This window comes from Leopardus geoffroyi, chromosome A1, assembly GCF_018350155.1.
Source record: "Leopardus geoffroyi isolate Oge1 chromosome A1, O.geoffroyi_Oge1_pat1.0, whole genome shotgun sequence".
Lineage (NCBI taxonomy): Eukaryota > Metazoa > Chordata > Mammalia > Carnivora > Felidae > Leopardus > Leopardus geoffroyi.
In genome coordinates, this window is record NC_059326.1 from 185,023,966 (window position 1) to 185,040,678 (window position 16,713).

A 16,713-nucleotide genomic window follows, 5' to 3' on the forward strand; every position below is an offset into this window, starting at 1 on the left:
ATTCTCTAATCATGTGATAGTGGGAGGACTGACACTCCTAGAACCCCACATGACCACAGTCATAAAAGGACAGGGGAACCAAGTCTAAACAACCAAAGCACCCCCTTCACCAGACCACATGGTTAATTCAGGGTGAGAATATGACCAAAGTAGAACCAATGAAGACATTTTACCAGGATTTTTTTTTAATGTGTGAATTGTTAAAATATCAAGTTGGAGAACTTGATACATTTACTTGACGTAAATTAGGGACTATAACACCTTTTTCTCTGCTGTGTAGATAAATCTTGTTTGGGAAAAATAAAAGGTTGAGGCTAAAAGAAAAAGCAAATCAAAAGAGGTTGAGGCTAAAAGAAAAAGCAAATCAAAAGAGAGTGACAAGATCATACCTCAACTAACCACTCCTGGAAAGTACAGCTAGATAGATACAGAGACAGAGACAGAAACACATGAGATATAGATATAGATGATAGAGCTAGAGATAGAGATGATAGAGATAGAGATAGAGACAGAGATAGAGATTGATAAGCTACTGCATTCCCTTTATTACTTCAACAACCATAGTTTGGATTACTGACATAACCAGAGCCTTGACTTACCAAGACAAGTGCTATTTTTATCCTCTTTTCAAAGATGGGAAAACTGAAACATAAGAGAGATTACATAACTTGCCCAAGGTCACAATAATACAAACCACAGAACCTGGATTCAAACCAAACTCAGCAGGACTCCAGTCAGGGCTCTTCATTACTGCAGAGTATAATCTTTAAGGAAAGCCATCATGCCAGACAGCTTCAGAATGCAGGGAGGAACAAACTTGCTCTTAAAGAAATAGTTTTGCAGGAAAGATAGATTGGGACATAAAGAGCAACAATATAAAACACATTGAGCTATTATTATGTACAGCACTCTTCAGTAATAATACTGCCCATTTGTAGTACCTGATTTGAACTTCCCAACAACTCTGTGAAGTGGATGGCACAGAGATTTTTGTTATACATTTTACAGATTAAAAAAAAAAATGTCTAAGAAAAAGTTCTCCCCAGATGATCTAACTATGTGATGAGCAATGAGATACAGCCAGGACCGGACACTGTGTCTTCTAATTGCAAGTACAGGGCCTTTCTCTACCACACTATTTACTTCCCTGGCTTACTTTAACCAGAAGTGTTGTTGTGGAGCTCAGAAAAAAGTAGTTGTATTTAGAGAGCAAGGTTAGAATCTCTCCCTCTCAACACTGAACTACTTGGGAAATCTCTGATCAAAATCTCTAACCAAAACTTTTAACAATGGGAAATTATTTTTTCATCCAAAGTAATTCTTAGATTCTTAACTCTTATTTGAGTACTCAATTAAGACAGATAAGTGGTACTCACCAATACTTTCTTCCAATTCTTTCATACTTTTAAAAATTTGATCTGAATCCATCTGAAGCATACTTTCATGTAAGATGTTAGATGAGACGAACTTTTTCCCTTCCATATAATTGATCAATTCACCACCTTCATTTATAGATTAATCCAGTCTTCTCCCTGTATATACTCATATATATACCCTTAGTTTGTTTGTTTTTTCCCCCAGCTATTATTTCTATAATCTTAATGTGGGAAAAGCTTTATAAAGATAAAAACAAACAAACAAAACAAGGGAAAAAAGATGGAGAGTTTTGCATCTGTGCAAATAAATACACATACATCAAATGATAGATTTAAAAAAGAAAAGGTTTAAGTCAAAAGACAGACTGTGATACATGGCCAAAAATCTTAATTCGCAGGATTGTCATAAATACAGAAAGATAGATATCCAAGTAGGAAAAAAAAAGACAAAGATTAGGAATAGTCAATTTGCAGGAAAAAAAAATTACAAATTAGAATTAAGTATGACAATATGGGGAAATAGGCATTCTTTTCTACTATTAAAGACTGTAATAATTGACATGTTTCTGGAAGTATGTATCTAAGGCACTAAAGTGCCCCATACTCTCTAGTCTAGTAATTCTACTTCTAGGAATCTTTCTAAAGAAATAACTAAGGTTGTGGGCAAGGCTGTTTCATACAGTGATGCCCATTATCGTGTTTATATTAGCCAATAAGCAGCCTCAAAGTTAAATGATAGCTGGACAAGCATAGAATATATGAAAACTTACCATTCTTTCATCCAAACCAAAGTTCTTGAAGCACCTACTTTGTGTCAGGCACTGTGCTGGGCCCTGAGAATACCCAACCTGTACCCTTATGAGGCTTAAAGTCTAGTGGAAGAGACAAAACAATAAAAAAAGCACACAGGAATAAAAAACTACAACTATGACCAGTGCCCAGAAGGAGACCACTAAGCAAAGGAAACATCCAGTGGGGAATAAAAAAGTCAGCAGATCAAAAATGGTTCCCAAAGGCAAGGAGATTCAGAGTAGAGTTCTGAAGAAGAAAGGCATTCTTTGGGTAAAAGAAGGACAGTCCAGGCAAAGAAAACAGCACACACAAAGTTATCCTTCACATGAAGAAAGTATATGGATGAAAAAAAAAAAAAAGAATATCTACGAAAGAATATGCATTTTATCCTTCTTTATCTACACACACACACACACACACACACACACACACACACAAACTACAAGGACTATCAAATTATTAATAGTAGTTATCTCTGGTTGGGTGATGTTTGTCCCTACCAACACTGCCTCCTTTTGTCCCCATTTTCTCTTTTATTTCTTTGTGTATTGATTTTGTAAATACGAAAAAAAAAGTATGAAATAGGACAGAAAGCTGTATGGTTGCTTCCAATACTACCCTATTTCCATGCGTACAACGTTGTGTTATCCAAGCCAATCCTATCTCCAGCCAGGTCTTAAGTTGCCCTTTTAAGTAGAGAAAAAGTTAAGAGAAGGTATAAACTCCAGAGTAAGCTGTGTTTCCTTACTTGCATATCTTTAGTTACAAATGACTATTTACCTGTCAGTTGGGTTGAGAACACCCATAGGTTTTCCTTTGAAGTGAACCTCTAGGATTTAAAGAGATTTTTTTAAGCTGTTGAAGGTTTGCTTGATCTAAAGTCTCAGAGACGTTTGAAGTTGTGACTTAATGGAAGATTATTTTTATTCATAGTGATCAAGCAGTTAATGAGATAAAGTAGTGAGGAGACAAGCTTAATAGAATATGTGGTTGCACCGCATGTTAATCTTTATAAAGGCAGAATGAAAATAACAGGAAACCAGGAAGAAACTGGGACAGATGGCTGAACAGCTCAAAGATAGGAAAAACAACTCTTCCCTGCACAGGGCTTTCAAAAGCAAAACCTGACTCATGTTGAGTTCAATAGATAAAAAGGTGATGGAGAATAGGAAGATGGGAAGCCAGGACTAAAATTTTTCTGGTGGCTGTTCTCTTGAGACCTTCCTCTAACCCTTTCTCAATCCCTTCCCCAACCCTTCACCAAAGGCCAAAATGCACCTGGAGCAGCTACAAGTTTTCAATATGGGAGGAACATAAACAGTAAAGAAAGTCACCATCTGCCTCAATCGTCCATTATGCACCATTTTAACCTCCATAAGTTATAACAAGATGAGGGGCATTTTCAGCCTGAGTAGGCTCAGCAGCAATAAAGGGAGGCCACTAGGGAAGCAGATGGCAAAAGAGGGGAAGAGAATGGCACTTCCATTTACTCTCCATGTTGTTTCAGTATCATTATTTTTATTTATTTAGCTATTTTTTTTTTAAAGTAGGCTCCACATCTAGCATGGAGCCCAACATGGGACTTGAACTTATGACCCTGAGATCAAGACCTGCGCTGAAATCAAGAATCAGATCCTTAACGGACTGAGCCACCCAGGCACACTCATTGAGTATCATTGTTTGTTGTTGTTGTTGTTCTTTGCTTGTTTTTTGGGCCAAAGGAAAAAAATTCTGCCTACCTAATTATCCACTTAAGTCAGAAAACTGATAAAGCCTGATTAGCCACAGAGCAGAAAAGAAAATTCCTCATTAAAAGGTATTCCTTTTAGGGGCATCTAGGTTGCTTAGTCGGTTAAGTGTCTGACTCGATTTCAGCTCAGGTCCTGATTTCATGGCTTCGTGGGATTGGGCTCCATGCTAACAGCTGGGAGCATGCCTGCCTGGGATCCCTCTATCTCTACCCCTCCCCTGTGCTCTCTGTCTCTGTCTCTCAAAATAAATAAATATTTGAAGAAAAAAAAAAACTAAGAGGTACTCTTTTTAACCCACTAACATGGAGGTAGAGCCAAATATGAATACCTTTTAGTATTTAAAGTGGCCGGTGTAATCCATTTTGGAAAACTGGCAAAGCTACATTTCCCAGTGGGTCTTCTGAAGGCCATCTGCATCTTAACTCTTTTAGGATGCTTTCTTAAAGTGCAGATTCTCGGGCCCACCCCAACTATTGATTCGTTTGCACCCAGGTATCTGCCCTTTTCAAACATTTTATACATACTTACATTCTGTACCTTATACCCAATGTCTAAAGTCCTTGCGAGTCTGTATTTCTGCTAGGTCTTAATTACAAATGGATTTGGGAACTGGAGTTAATGTTAGACGGGGCTTTATTTCTAGAATCCACAGACCCTTGGGCAGAGGGGACATAACTACAAGAAAAAATCCTTTGGCTTCTGCCCTTGGTGCTTCAGTTCCACAATCTCGGGAACTTAGAGTTAATTTCACAGCTGGGGTCTTTGTAAACCACTAGGAGGGTTAGGCTCCTTGTCCCTTCCCTTGGTCAATGGTAGATTTGTCTTTTAGTCTGCCTTTTTAATGAGGAAAAATGCCCTTTATGAGAAGTGGATATACAGGAGGTCGCGGGTCTGATTCTACACCTTGGGTGAGCCACAGACATTGTCTTCTGTCTGCTTCCAGCCTAAAACATTCTACTATATATTATTGTCCCTCAAGGCAGCTGTGTCTTTAGCACCCAATTACCTCTCTGAGTCACTTCTTCCTCTTCCCGTTTCTAGCCCTAGAAATTTTCATTTCTTGATCACAAGCTCAGTTATGCATTTATAATGACGTTGGATATACTTTATCCAACATTTCTAGGAGTTGTGTAGCGGGAGGGTTTTTCGGGCTCTGTTGCCTTATGTATTGCTGGAAATAGAAGTTCTGGAAACTGCATTCTTAGCAAGCACCACAAATGACTCTTATCTACACACTAAAATTTGAGGATATTGTAATCTCAGCAAGTAATGAGACTTTATAGTTGTATAACAGCAGTTTATAAAATGTTTTCATATTTATTTATTTATTTCATTTCATCCTTGCAACAACCTTGCAAAATAAGCGGGACTGGTATTTTTATTCTCAGCTTCCTGATGATAAAGCCTAATCAGGCTAAGTTTCTTGCCCAAAGATATAAAAGTAGTTAAAGAGCAAAAATGAGGACTAGACCCCAGATATTCTACTTGACCTATTACATCATGCTACATTGTTGCCAAGGTGATAATTTAAAGAGATCATTATCTATCACATGATGCAAACAATATCTTTCCACATCAATTAGAAGGCAGAAGGGTCAAATATTCTTTGGAGTCTCTCAGTCTGTGTTTTCCTTCTCTGTGTATGTCAAACACTGCAGATCTACTCTATGGTTAACAGACGCCAATTAAAAACATATGGCACCTGGAATAGGGGCTCCTGGGTGGCTCAGTCAGTTGAGCATCCAACTCTTGATTTTGGCTCAGGTGATGATCCCAGGGTCATGGACTCGAACCCCACGTTAGGCTCCACACTAAATCTGGAACCTGCTTAAGATTCTCTCTCTCTCTTCCTCTGCCCCTCTTTCTTGCTCACACACTCTCTCTCTCCCTCTAAACTAAAAATAAAAACTTGGGGTGCCTGAGTGGCTTAGTTGGTTGGGTGTCCCACTTCGGCTCAGGTCATGATCTCACGGCTGGTGGGTTCGTGCCCCGCGTCGGGCTCTGTGCTGACAGCTCAGAGCCTGGAGCCTGGTTTGGATTCTGTGTCCCCCTCTCTCTCTGCTCTTCTCCTGCTCACACTCTGTGTGTCTCTCTCTCTCAAAAATAAATAAACATTAAAAAATAAAATAAAATAAAAATAAAAACTTAAAATAAAAATGTAATTTCTTTTAAAAAACATATGGTACCTGAAACTAATATAACATTGTATGTCAATTATATGCCAAGAATAAATTTTAAAAATAAATTAAAAACAAAAATAAAATGTATGGCAATAACTTTTTTTAATGTTTACTTATTTTTGAGAGAGAGAGAGCATGCACAAGCAAGTGAGGGAGAGAGGGGCTGAGAGACAGGGGGCAGAGGATCTGAAGCAGGCTCTGCACTGACAACAGAGAGCCCAACGCGGGGCTGGAATTCACAAACCGTGAGATCATAACCTGAGCTAAAGCTGGATGCTTAACTGACTGAGCCACCCAGGCACCCTTAGCAATTACTTTTTAAATGATCTCTATAGTAAATTTACATTACTTATAAGAGCACCCATTAATTTTTTTTTCAATATATGAAATTTATTGTCAAATTGGTTTCCATACAACACCCAGTGTTCATCCCAAAAGGAGAGCACCCATTAATTTTAATAATCATCCTTCAACTTTGTAAGAAACTTATGTTGCTGGGTCAATGCATGGTCCCTACAAGGGCTCTTCTGCAGCGGGAACCTCTCCTATCTTTTACTGCCTCCTGAGGAGTTGAAGACCCTGGTTGAAATATTTATCCTATTCCCTACACTCCAGATCATAGGGATTATTTGAATATTAGGATCAATTTTCAGGCCATCTGAGAGTCAGTGGGCAGCCAACCATTCTTCAGGGCTTGTGGTCCATGCAGTTGTGGGCTCACAAGGAGACCTCAGTCATATCACTGTTTCTGGGTCATTTCTCTCACAACCACATTAATTCCACAAACAATTGAGCACCTACAATGTGCCTGAAAACAAACTAGAGACTGTCTCATAGCCAGCCTGTATTGTAATATTCCATGGGGAAATTTTACTATGGAATTAACACTGCAATTCAAAATTGCTTCAAAGGGCCTTTTAAGCAAACAATCATCCAACTAAAATATTTTTCGGCTCTGTCCAGTGTTAACAGAGTCTTCCCTTTCTACTTGGAGTTATCCTCCTTTCCTCCTATCTTTAGGGCTTACAGAGAATAAATGTCATCCCTATAGAAGACATGCCAAGAATTTTTTCAGAAGCACAAATTGCCATGAAAACTTAAAAGAATTTGTTTAAAGGGAAGTTAATTAATTTTATTTTAGAGTTGTTGTTCAAATGTCTTTGAAATTGCTGCCTTTTTCCCTTTAGGGCCAAGTTGATTTCCTTTAGTCCCTTCAGCACATGGTAATTTACATGATGAGAAAATATTTTATCTGCATTAAAATTCTAGAACATGACTAGTCTATATAGTCAGGAAGACAATTGGGTTAGCCAGTAAGCCTAAGTATCTATTAGTGAGAGGGTAAGAGAACCCACAAGTGTACATCTATTCAACAGAAAACTCAAGTACCATCTAAAAAAATTAGGTGAACTTATATTGACTATACCAACATGGAAAGCTCAAGTTATATCATTAAGTGAGAAAAATTAAATTAGAAAACAAGCCATAAGGTTTCATCCCATCCATATAAATGTTAGAAAAAGGTCAATATTGAGAAAGGAAAAGGAAAATCAAGAAGGCAAGAAGCTCTCATTTTTAAAAAATTCAAGAATACATTACTGAAGAAGAAATATGTGAAGGCATTCAGGCATAATATTTTTAACAATTATAACTAAGCCATCAAATACTCCCTACGTGATTATCATTGTGATTGTCTTCTAAAATTATCAGATAAGGAGACAATTCCACACTTCTCCTTGTAAAAATCCTTTGTCTTTTTTCACATATGGAAATCAAAGAATAATTTTAATAATTGTTAACGTGTGTTGAGCTCTTACAAGGATCCAGTCACAGTGGTAGTTGTAAAAGTGTTAGCCAAAAAGGAAAAGAAACAGAAGAGCACTAAAGTCCAATATCTATAGGTCATAGCTGCTCCAGAATTTCTATACAGGCAGAGACTAAAGGAAGCAATCTGAAAGAAGGTTGGGCTTGAGCTCTACTTTCAGAGAATTTATAAATTGAGAAAATTCCAATGGACCATATTTTAAAAATGGTAAGAGGGTGAATAACTAATTGAATGGGGGTAGACCAACCCCCTTGGTGCTTCCGATGTCCTGTGATAGGAAAATTCCCAATGGAAAAGAAACTACCTCTGGGTCTGGCTCTGAGAGAGAAAATTGGATTTTATCTGGTAGAAAATTCTAGAAACCTCAGAAGGTTTCAAAATGTGTATGGAAGCATTTTTAGTGGCATAACATCTATAATGCCATGGATATAGCAACAACCTGATTCCTTCCTTTCAAAAGTATATATAAATCGTATCTAATTACACATGACCAACAGCTTAATTGTCCTCTACTGCAGTACTTCTCAACCTGTCTGTGGTAAAGGACAAGTCTGGTTTTATTTCTTTGTTTATTAACTGCCATTCCATTAGAGGTTGATGATGATAAGTAGCTTGAACTATACATGATTCATCATGTGAGTGTGACAACACCTGGATAGATGAGACCCTGATTAACAAAAAGAATCCACTGACCACCTGATTGGATGTCAGGGCAGTGACAAATTGCTGTAAAAATTTCTAAATGCTAATTCCCAATTTCTATTCTTTTCTTGTCCTAGACCAGTAACAAACAGTACTGGTCTACATACTACAACTTAAGTAACACTAGTAAAAAGGATATAGATCCTATCTCAGTCAGTAGTACAAAACAGCTTCAAATCAGGCACTGATCAAAAAAGAGACTTTTCAAAAATGTTTAATGTTTTTATTTATATTTGAGAGAGAGAGAGAGCTAACAGGGGAGGGTCAGGGAGAGCAGGAGAGAGAGAACCCCGCACTGTCAGCACAGAGCCCAATGAGGGGCTTGAACCCATGAACCGTGAGATTGTGACCTAAGCTGAAATCAAGTTGGACACTTAACTGACTGAGCCACCCAGGCGCCCCCCAAAATAGATGTATTTAAACAAAAAACATAAACAATTTATGCACAGAAGATAAAACATAGACAATCGAGGCAAAAATGTCCTATTGCTCCTCTTTTACACTTTTTGCCTAGTTTAATTGACAAGCATCTTGACACAGCAAAGCAATCTATTTCAAAAACTGCTACCGTTTGCAACTACTTATCTTTGTGAGTTATAATTTTCTCAATATTGTGCAATCAAAATAAGATAAATTAGACACTGAGACTGGAAAAATAATACTGGCCAACACTGCTGCAAAGACGCTCTATGGAAAAATTTAAATTCCACCATAAAACACATGACCCCAGTAGAGATTTACAATATACAGTGGACGTGAAACAGCTTGCAGAAATTAGTTGGATTAACCTTTCAGGGGATTGTGAGTTATTTAAACCACAAATCTCATTCTTTACATTATATCAAGGAACATGCTGATTTACATTTTGAGAAATGCTGGAGAATACCCTTCATAAGGTACCTTGTCATTTCTAATGCCACAAACTTCCTGAATCCCTATATTGCTAATGCAGGTAACTTAACATTTCATTACTCATTCCATCCCTCCCCAACATGCATACTTTTTAAATGCATCCAAAATTTTTATTTTCTGTCTGGGAATGAAAGACATCTAAGGCCTTGCATTTCCAGTATTGACAATCAGAGCTTTGATTTGGAGCCCAATTTACCAGTTCCAAGACAACTAGCTATCGTGCCTACGAGTACAACACATACAAACTGTTTTGAGATATGGATGCTGGAGAGTTGACTAGAATCACACATTAGCTGAGGGACTCAGTCTTCTAGCTGATGACCCAGTGAATAGAATTCAGATCTGTACTTTAGCCAAAGTAAATTTTAGTGCATTAATGGGCTCATACAATCACCTGAGGATACTGAAAGCAAAACTGTTAAATCTCTCATTGCCAGATTTCTGTGAAACAATGGTGAACTCCCTTCTGCCCAGAGACCTATGTAACAACTCTAAAGCTCAAAGCAAATTGGGTGAAGCTTATCCATTTGATCCTGTCAAACAGGGTTTCTCAACTTGAGAGCCCCAACCATTTCATGGGAAGTCCCTTGTTAAAAATGCAGCATCCTTTGGATTGTGGTGATAATAGGACAACTGCATGAATAACTGAAAAATCATTGAAATGTACACTTTCACTGCATTAATTGAGTAGTATATAAATTGCACTTCAATAAGTAGGTTAAAATGAAAAAAAAAATGAAAATTCAACTCCTGGGTCCCATCCTTAGAGATTCAAAAGCACTAGATGTGTGACAGTGTTTAGGAATTCACAGTTTTTTGCAAAGAACCTGGTAATCCTTCTGAGAATCAATGTTTAGGCTACATGTTCTGAATTATACCTTGGAGTTAAGCAGGACCGTCAGAAAGCAACATTTGTCTGGATTACACATGAACTTATTTGAGTAGCTGTCATCAAGGAATGCCACCAGAAGGGAATGCTATTCATTTGCTTTAGGATGTTACGGTATCATTCAATACACTTCATAAGGAGGAAGAGGAATTACCATTTGGTCACAGCTCTCAGTGAGCTCTCAACTGATAACAATAAGACAGGCAGTAAAAACAAACAAACAAAAACATAATACCTTTAGGTTAGTAATTTTTAAAACATAAAAACAATAGGGGCACCTTGCTTGGGTGGCTCAGTCAGTTAAGCGTGTGACTTCAGTTCAGGTCATGATCTCACAGTTCGTGAGTTCAAGGCCCATGTTGGGCTCTGTGCTGACAGCTTAGAGTATGGAGCCTGCTTCAGATTCTGTATCTCCCTCTCTCTCTGCCCCTCCCTTGTTCTCTCTCTCTCTCTCTCAAAAATAACATTAAAAAATTAAAAAAATAGAAGATAAACATAATTTCCTTATGAAAATATATAACTTATGACTAAATATGACTAAAAAAGGCATCAAGAGGTGCCTGGATGGCTCAGTTTGTTGAGCATCCAACTCTTGATTTTGGCTCAGGTCATGATCCCAGTGCTTAAGATTTTCTCTCTCTCTCTCTCTCTCTCTCTCTCTCTCTCTCTCCCTCTGCCCCTCTCCCCCACTCATCCACTCTCTCTCTCTCTCTAGAATAAAAACATTTTTTTTAATTAAAAAAAATAGGGGTGCCTGGGTAGCTCAGTCAGTTAAGCTTCCAACTTTGGCTCAGGACATGATCTCACAGTTTGTGAGTTCAAGCCTCACATCAGGCTCTCTGCTGTCAGGATAGAGTCCACTTCAGATCCTTTGTCCCCCTCTCTATCTGCCCCTGCCCCTGCCTCAAAAATTAAAAAAAAAAAAATTTAATAAAATAAAATAAATAAAAATAAAGGGTTTGCAAACTAAATCCAATAACATCAGTTCCCTACTTCACATCATACAAAAATAGTAATTCAAAAATAGATCACAGACCTACATATAAATCTTAAAATTATCAAGCTTCTAGAAGAAAACAGGAGAAAATCTTTACAACCTCAAGGTGGACAGAAGTGTTTAGATAGATAGAACATATAAGACACCCGTCGTTAGAAGAAAAAAACATAATAAATTGGATGTCAGAATTAAACAATTCTGCTTTTTGAAGACATTTTTAAAAACAAAAAAGCAAGTCACAGGCTGGGAGAGAATATTTCCCAAACATATACCAGATAAAGGACTTGTAGCCAGAATATACATAAAGAACACCACAACTCAAGCATAAGAAAATAATCCAATTTTTAAAATAGGCCAAAACTTTGTGCATACACTTCATGAAGAAGTACAAATAGCTGAGAAGCAGAGGAAAGATGGAACACATCATTAGTCATCAGGAAAATGCAAATTAAAACCATAATGAGTTATCACTATACACAGAGTAGAATGGTTAAAATTTCAAAGATGATCATACCAAGTAGAGCCAAGGATGTGGGGCAAATGCAACTCCACATGGATTGCAGATGGGAACAGAAAACAGGACATCCAGTTTAGAAAACAGCTTGGCAGTTTTTTCTTTAATTACACATTCACCTATAATATGACACAGCCATTCTATTCCTACGTGTTCACTCAAGAAAAATAAAAACATATATCCATACAAAGATCTACACATGGATATTCCTAAGTAGAAAGAGAAAGGAGAGGAGGAAGAAGAGGAGGAGGAGGAGGGGAAGGAGAAGGAGGAGGAGGAGGGGAAGGAGGGGAAGGGGAAGTGGAAGGAAAAGAAGAAATGAGAATCAGAGTATAGTCAGGAGACAGGTATGAAAAACCTTACAAGGTTTTCATACATAAAATTCAGACTTTTTCCTGAGGACATCTTGGGGCTGTGAAGAGTTTTATGCAGGGGGAACCACAACTAGATTTGTGTTGTGGCAAGTTCACTCTGGCTGCCGAGGATTGGCAAGAGTAAGCAAGGCCACAAACTCTGTCCAAACTGTGAATACACTCTTCAAACATCTTAAAGGTAGCTACTACCAGAACAATAACAAGCGCAAATCAACAAGTTTAATTAGCAAAAATCATATTCTGCCTTTTGTGAAAAAAGGAAGTTATGCAAATAGGAAACATGATAACAGTTTGTGAAATAAGGATTTAAAGGATCTAGTGAATGATGAATTTATTAGGAGCCCATAGTGGGCGATAGCTAGTAGAAAGCTATTAGGAGATTATAAATTGAAAAAAAAAAACAGATGAAAGAAAAAAAGAAAATCTTGTGGCCTCTCTGACAGCATGCTAGATTATTTTGTCCTGTTTTGAACACTGTAGCTGTTTTAAGAGGTGACATTAGCCATTAGTACCAAGAGAGCTGGGAGTGGAGGGGCAGACAGCCATAAATTTTTTGATTTCCCATTGAGAGGCAAAATCTATGTTCCTTTTCCTTGCATCTGAGTGAGCTCTAAGACTTCTTTGATCGATAGAACATAACTGACTCTAACAGTTGTTAGGCTCAGACTTTAAGGCACCTGGCAGCCTCTACTTCTTCCGTCTCTGTGCACTGAACTACCATGTAACGTGTCCATCTTGCCCTGAGGCCACCATGCTGTGAGGAAGCCCAAGCTAGACAAGGGAATGGCTTTCTGGAGAAAAAGAAGCCCAACCAATCTCAAGCCATTTCAGGCCCCAGACATTCAAATCATCTGAGACCAGAGTCAGACATGTGGGTGGTGAAACCATTTTGGACAGCCAGCCCAAGTCAAGCCAACCCCACTTACAATTTGATTGCAACCACTTGAGAGACTCAAGCAAGAACCAGCTGATTGAGATATGATAATGATATAATCATCATTTTATATATTATTATATCGTATATAAGTATTAATGTAATAGAAAGTGGTTTTATTCATTCAGTGTGTTACACAATAAAGAACTAAAACATGAGGTTCCTTTCTTACCAGCCATTTCCTGACACTTGAGTTATGATTAAAGGAACAAACTAAATTTCGCCTGGACAATGGAATAGTTCAGAAAAGTATAACAACCATCCACAAATATTTGAAACTCTGGCATGTGAGCTCAAGAACAGCTTTATTCTCCAAAGGACAGATCTAAGACCAAGACCAGATGTTACAGGAAGTGGCAAACATCACAGTTCCTAGAAAGAAGAATGTGCCAGTTATCACTGTGGTACAAGAATGAAAACAGCATCATTGTGATATCAAAAACAATGTCTCTGGACATGTTCAAATGGGCACATGTGATGTCCGGTCAGGCTGGGTGTTGAAAATGAGCCTAAAGTAAGATAAAAAACTAGAGGTATGGCCAGGTTGCTGCGATCCTACTGTGTGATTCAGAAAGGTAACAACTGACTTCATAGGCATGTGTCTGAACTAAAGGTAGCCTAGCTATGCTCATTTCTATTCCTAAAGTACTAACTCAGGAGGCAATCAAAATCATAGCCCTGACTCCAATTTACACTATGCTTATACAAAACTAATTCCTTAGAAATTTTACACGTATTCTATTTGTAGGATGTTCATTGCACAAACGCTACTAGAAACGTCTTCCGGTATTTAAAAACAAAAACAACTTTGTGGAAACGCTTTCGGACTGAAAAGGATCATCCTCCACTGCCATGTCTGCCACCTGCATTTGATAATCTCTTTCCTACACTTGATAATCCAGACTCTGCATTAATTTTACAGTATTTTTTGTACCACATAAAACTCTAAAAGGTCTTATCATTGTTTTACTGATGAAGAAACTGAGGCACAGAAAGGTTAAGTACATTGCCCAAACACACAGCCAATAAATCCTACACTCTTACCCAGCTGGCCAGTTGTTCAGGTAGACTGAGGAATCCTTCACACAGAAAGCAGTGACTTCCTTTTAACTGAGAAGTTCCTTGGAAGCTCCAACCAGACCTATTCCTTTGTTTCCAGGAATGCCCTTATTTAACTATCAAAGGGGATGTCAATTTGTTGTGTTACAAAAAAGAAAACAAACTGAGGATAAAGTACCTCTCTTGTCTATGGAGAGATGCAATTATCTGGGGACTCCTGGGTAAACTTTAAGACAAAAAATACAACTTCCCACATCTTCTTTCCCCAAAAACAGGTTACTTCACAAATCAGACAAATACGATATAGCACAGGGCCACCTCAGTGAAATCTAGAAAGTAAATTGTATTGGCCCAAGGAAAACAAAGAATTATTAAAGTTAATCATTATTGTTCCTCTCCATTAAACAAACAAACAATAACAACAGTAAAAACTTTAAGAAAGAACCTGCCCTAGAAATCAGATAAACAAAATACACTGCTGCTATATTCTAGAGTCACTTTACCAAATAAGGCAGCCTCTGCATATCTGTTCAGAAAGATATAAAAATTCATTCACTTGGGTCTCCAGTTTAGGTTTATCAGCAATGTACTGATATTAAAAAGTACTAAGAGAACAATAAATTGGAATACTTAATGTATTTACAAACCATCTCTGGATCTTTCTTGATTTGTGAGGGCACAGTGGGCAGGGGTAGCGGGTGGTTGGATACACAGTTATTTGTGAGGATGATTTCTGCAGAGGCGTGGACCAAATGACCCTTCAAGGTGGTTTGGTGTCTTTCGAGTACACAAGCTGTGTTTATATCCAATCCCAGATCAGACAAGCTTCACTAACCACAGAAGTTTGGGACAAAAGCCAGTTGCAACCCACATATCCCTGCGGTCCTCCTGCCTTCTGGCAAACTCCAGGACCAGATTGGAAAATCTGTGCCCAGTTTGGGGGCCAAGTTTGGTATGATCTGGGGATGATTTATATGGCTTTGGTTGGAGTCCACATGATATGCGCTACTTTGGCCAAGTTGAGCTTTAGAGTTTCTGACTCATTTGAAATAAAACGTATCAGGTGGAGACAGATGGGCTCCCCAACAGGGATCAGAGGGGTCTCCTCCAAATCCTGTGGGACACCAAGACAACCGAATTTCCCACCTCCCTACTCAAAGGTCCAAAACAACATGCAATACAGGTGGCATCAGGGTGAAGGAGTTGGATGTACAAGTGTTTCCCAGGATTCGCCAAAAATAGAAATAAATTGCTTTTAATTTCTGAAGGGAAAAAGGCTGGATTGATTTTACAGACTCTCCTCTAAACAGCAATTTACATGCTGAAACTGTAAAGCTGAGGGTAAAATATCCCTTCCTGGTGATTTGAAATCCGTTGATTAATTCCAAGTTGATGACCTTGTTCCCCTACAACAATAGAACTTTAATTCATCTCACTCAGGCTGCCTCTAACTAGTTTTCAACAATCATGAAACAACCAGCAAGTAGTGGCTGTTGGTGGATAGAATCCCTATTAATAAATAAAAATTAAATGAAGCATATCAAAAGAACCTGATCCTACTACCAGACCAAATAGGATTTTCTTTGAATTTAAGAGCAAAATACTTCCCCATAGGAAGAATCTCAGATACTGCAAGGCAACTCTGTCCAGTAAAAACAAAACGCAAGCCACAAATTCAAGCTACTAAGTTATTTTTAAAATTTATACTAGTCACATTAAAAAAAAAAAAAAAAAAGAACAGGTGAGGGGCGCCTGTGTTATGCCCAGAATTCGTGATCCCCAAATACCGCCAGGGAGCCGAGTCCGATGTAAAAGCAAAAGGGCCTTTATTCGAGCTTGCACGAGCTCAATCCCCTACCTGCACCGACGCAGCGGTGAGATACCGGACAGAGAGAGCGAGTTTCAAAAGCACAAAGGTTTTATTGGGGCCTAGGGGCAGTTGGTGAGGTAATGGCTGTGGCCTCATCCGATTGGCTGGGGAAGGGTCGTGGCCTCGGCCGATTTGCTGGGGAAGGGTCGGAGTACTGTTACGCAGGTCGCTGGGCGTGTTTTGATCGGGAAGTTTGAACGGGTGAGCAGGAGGTTACTCAAGGGGAGGAGGCGAGGTCTGAGGTTTCTGCGATTTTCCCGGAAAAGGGGTCATGTCGGGGACGTAGTCACTCAAGGTGGAGGACACAGAACAAGATGGAGTCGGCTGGCGTAGGCCCGCCCTTTCACCTGGGTGGCTCAGTCGGTGAAGGATCTGACTTAGGCTCAGGTCATGATCTCACCGTTTGCGGGTCCGAGCCCCACATTGGGCTCTATGCTAACAGCTCAGAGCCTGGAGCCTGCTTCAGATTCTGTGTCTCCCTCTCTCTCTCTCTGCTCCTCCCCTGCTTGCATTCTGTCTGTCTCTCTCTCTAAAAAAT

At 38.7% G+C, this 16,713-nt stretch overlaps 1 long non-coding RNA gene across 1 annotated transcript in view; it reads right to left on the reverse strand.

The window, feature by feature from the left end:
- LOC123611062 overlaps positions 1-16,202 on the reverse strand; it is a 44,277-nt gene extending 28,075 nt beyond the window's left edge. Inside the window, exons 1-2 of the long non-coding RNA XR_006718403.1 lie at positions 16,164-16,202; positions 14,550-14,634 (exon numbers count right to left, since the gene is read on the reverse strand). This is a non-coding gene — a long non-coding RNA (uncharacterized LOC123611062). The remainder of the gene's footprint in view (positions 1-14,549; positions 14,635-16,163) is intronic.
- Between the last annotated feature and the right edge of the window lie 511 nt (positions 16,203-16,713).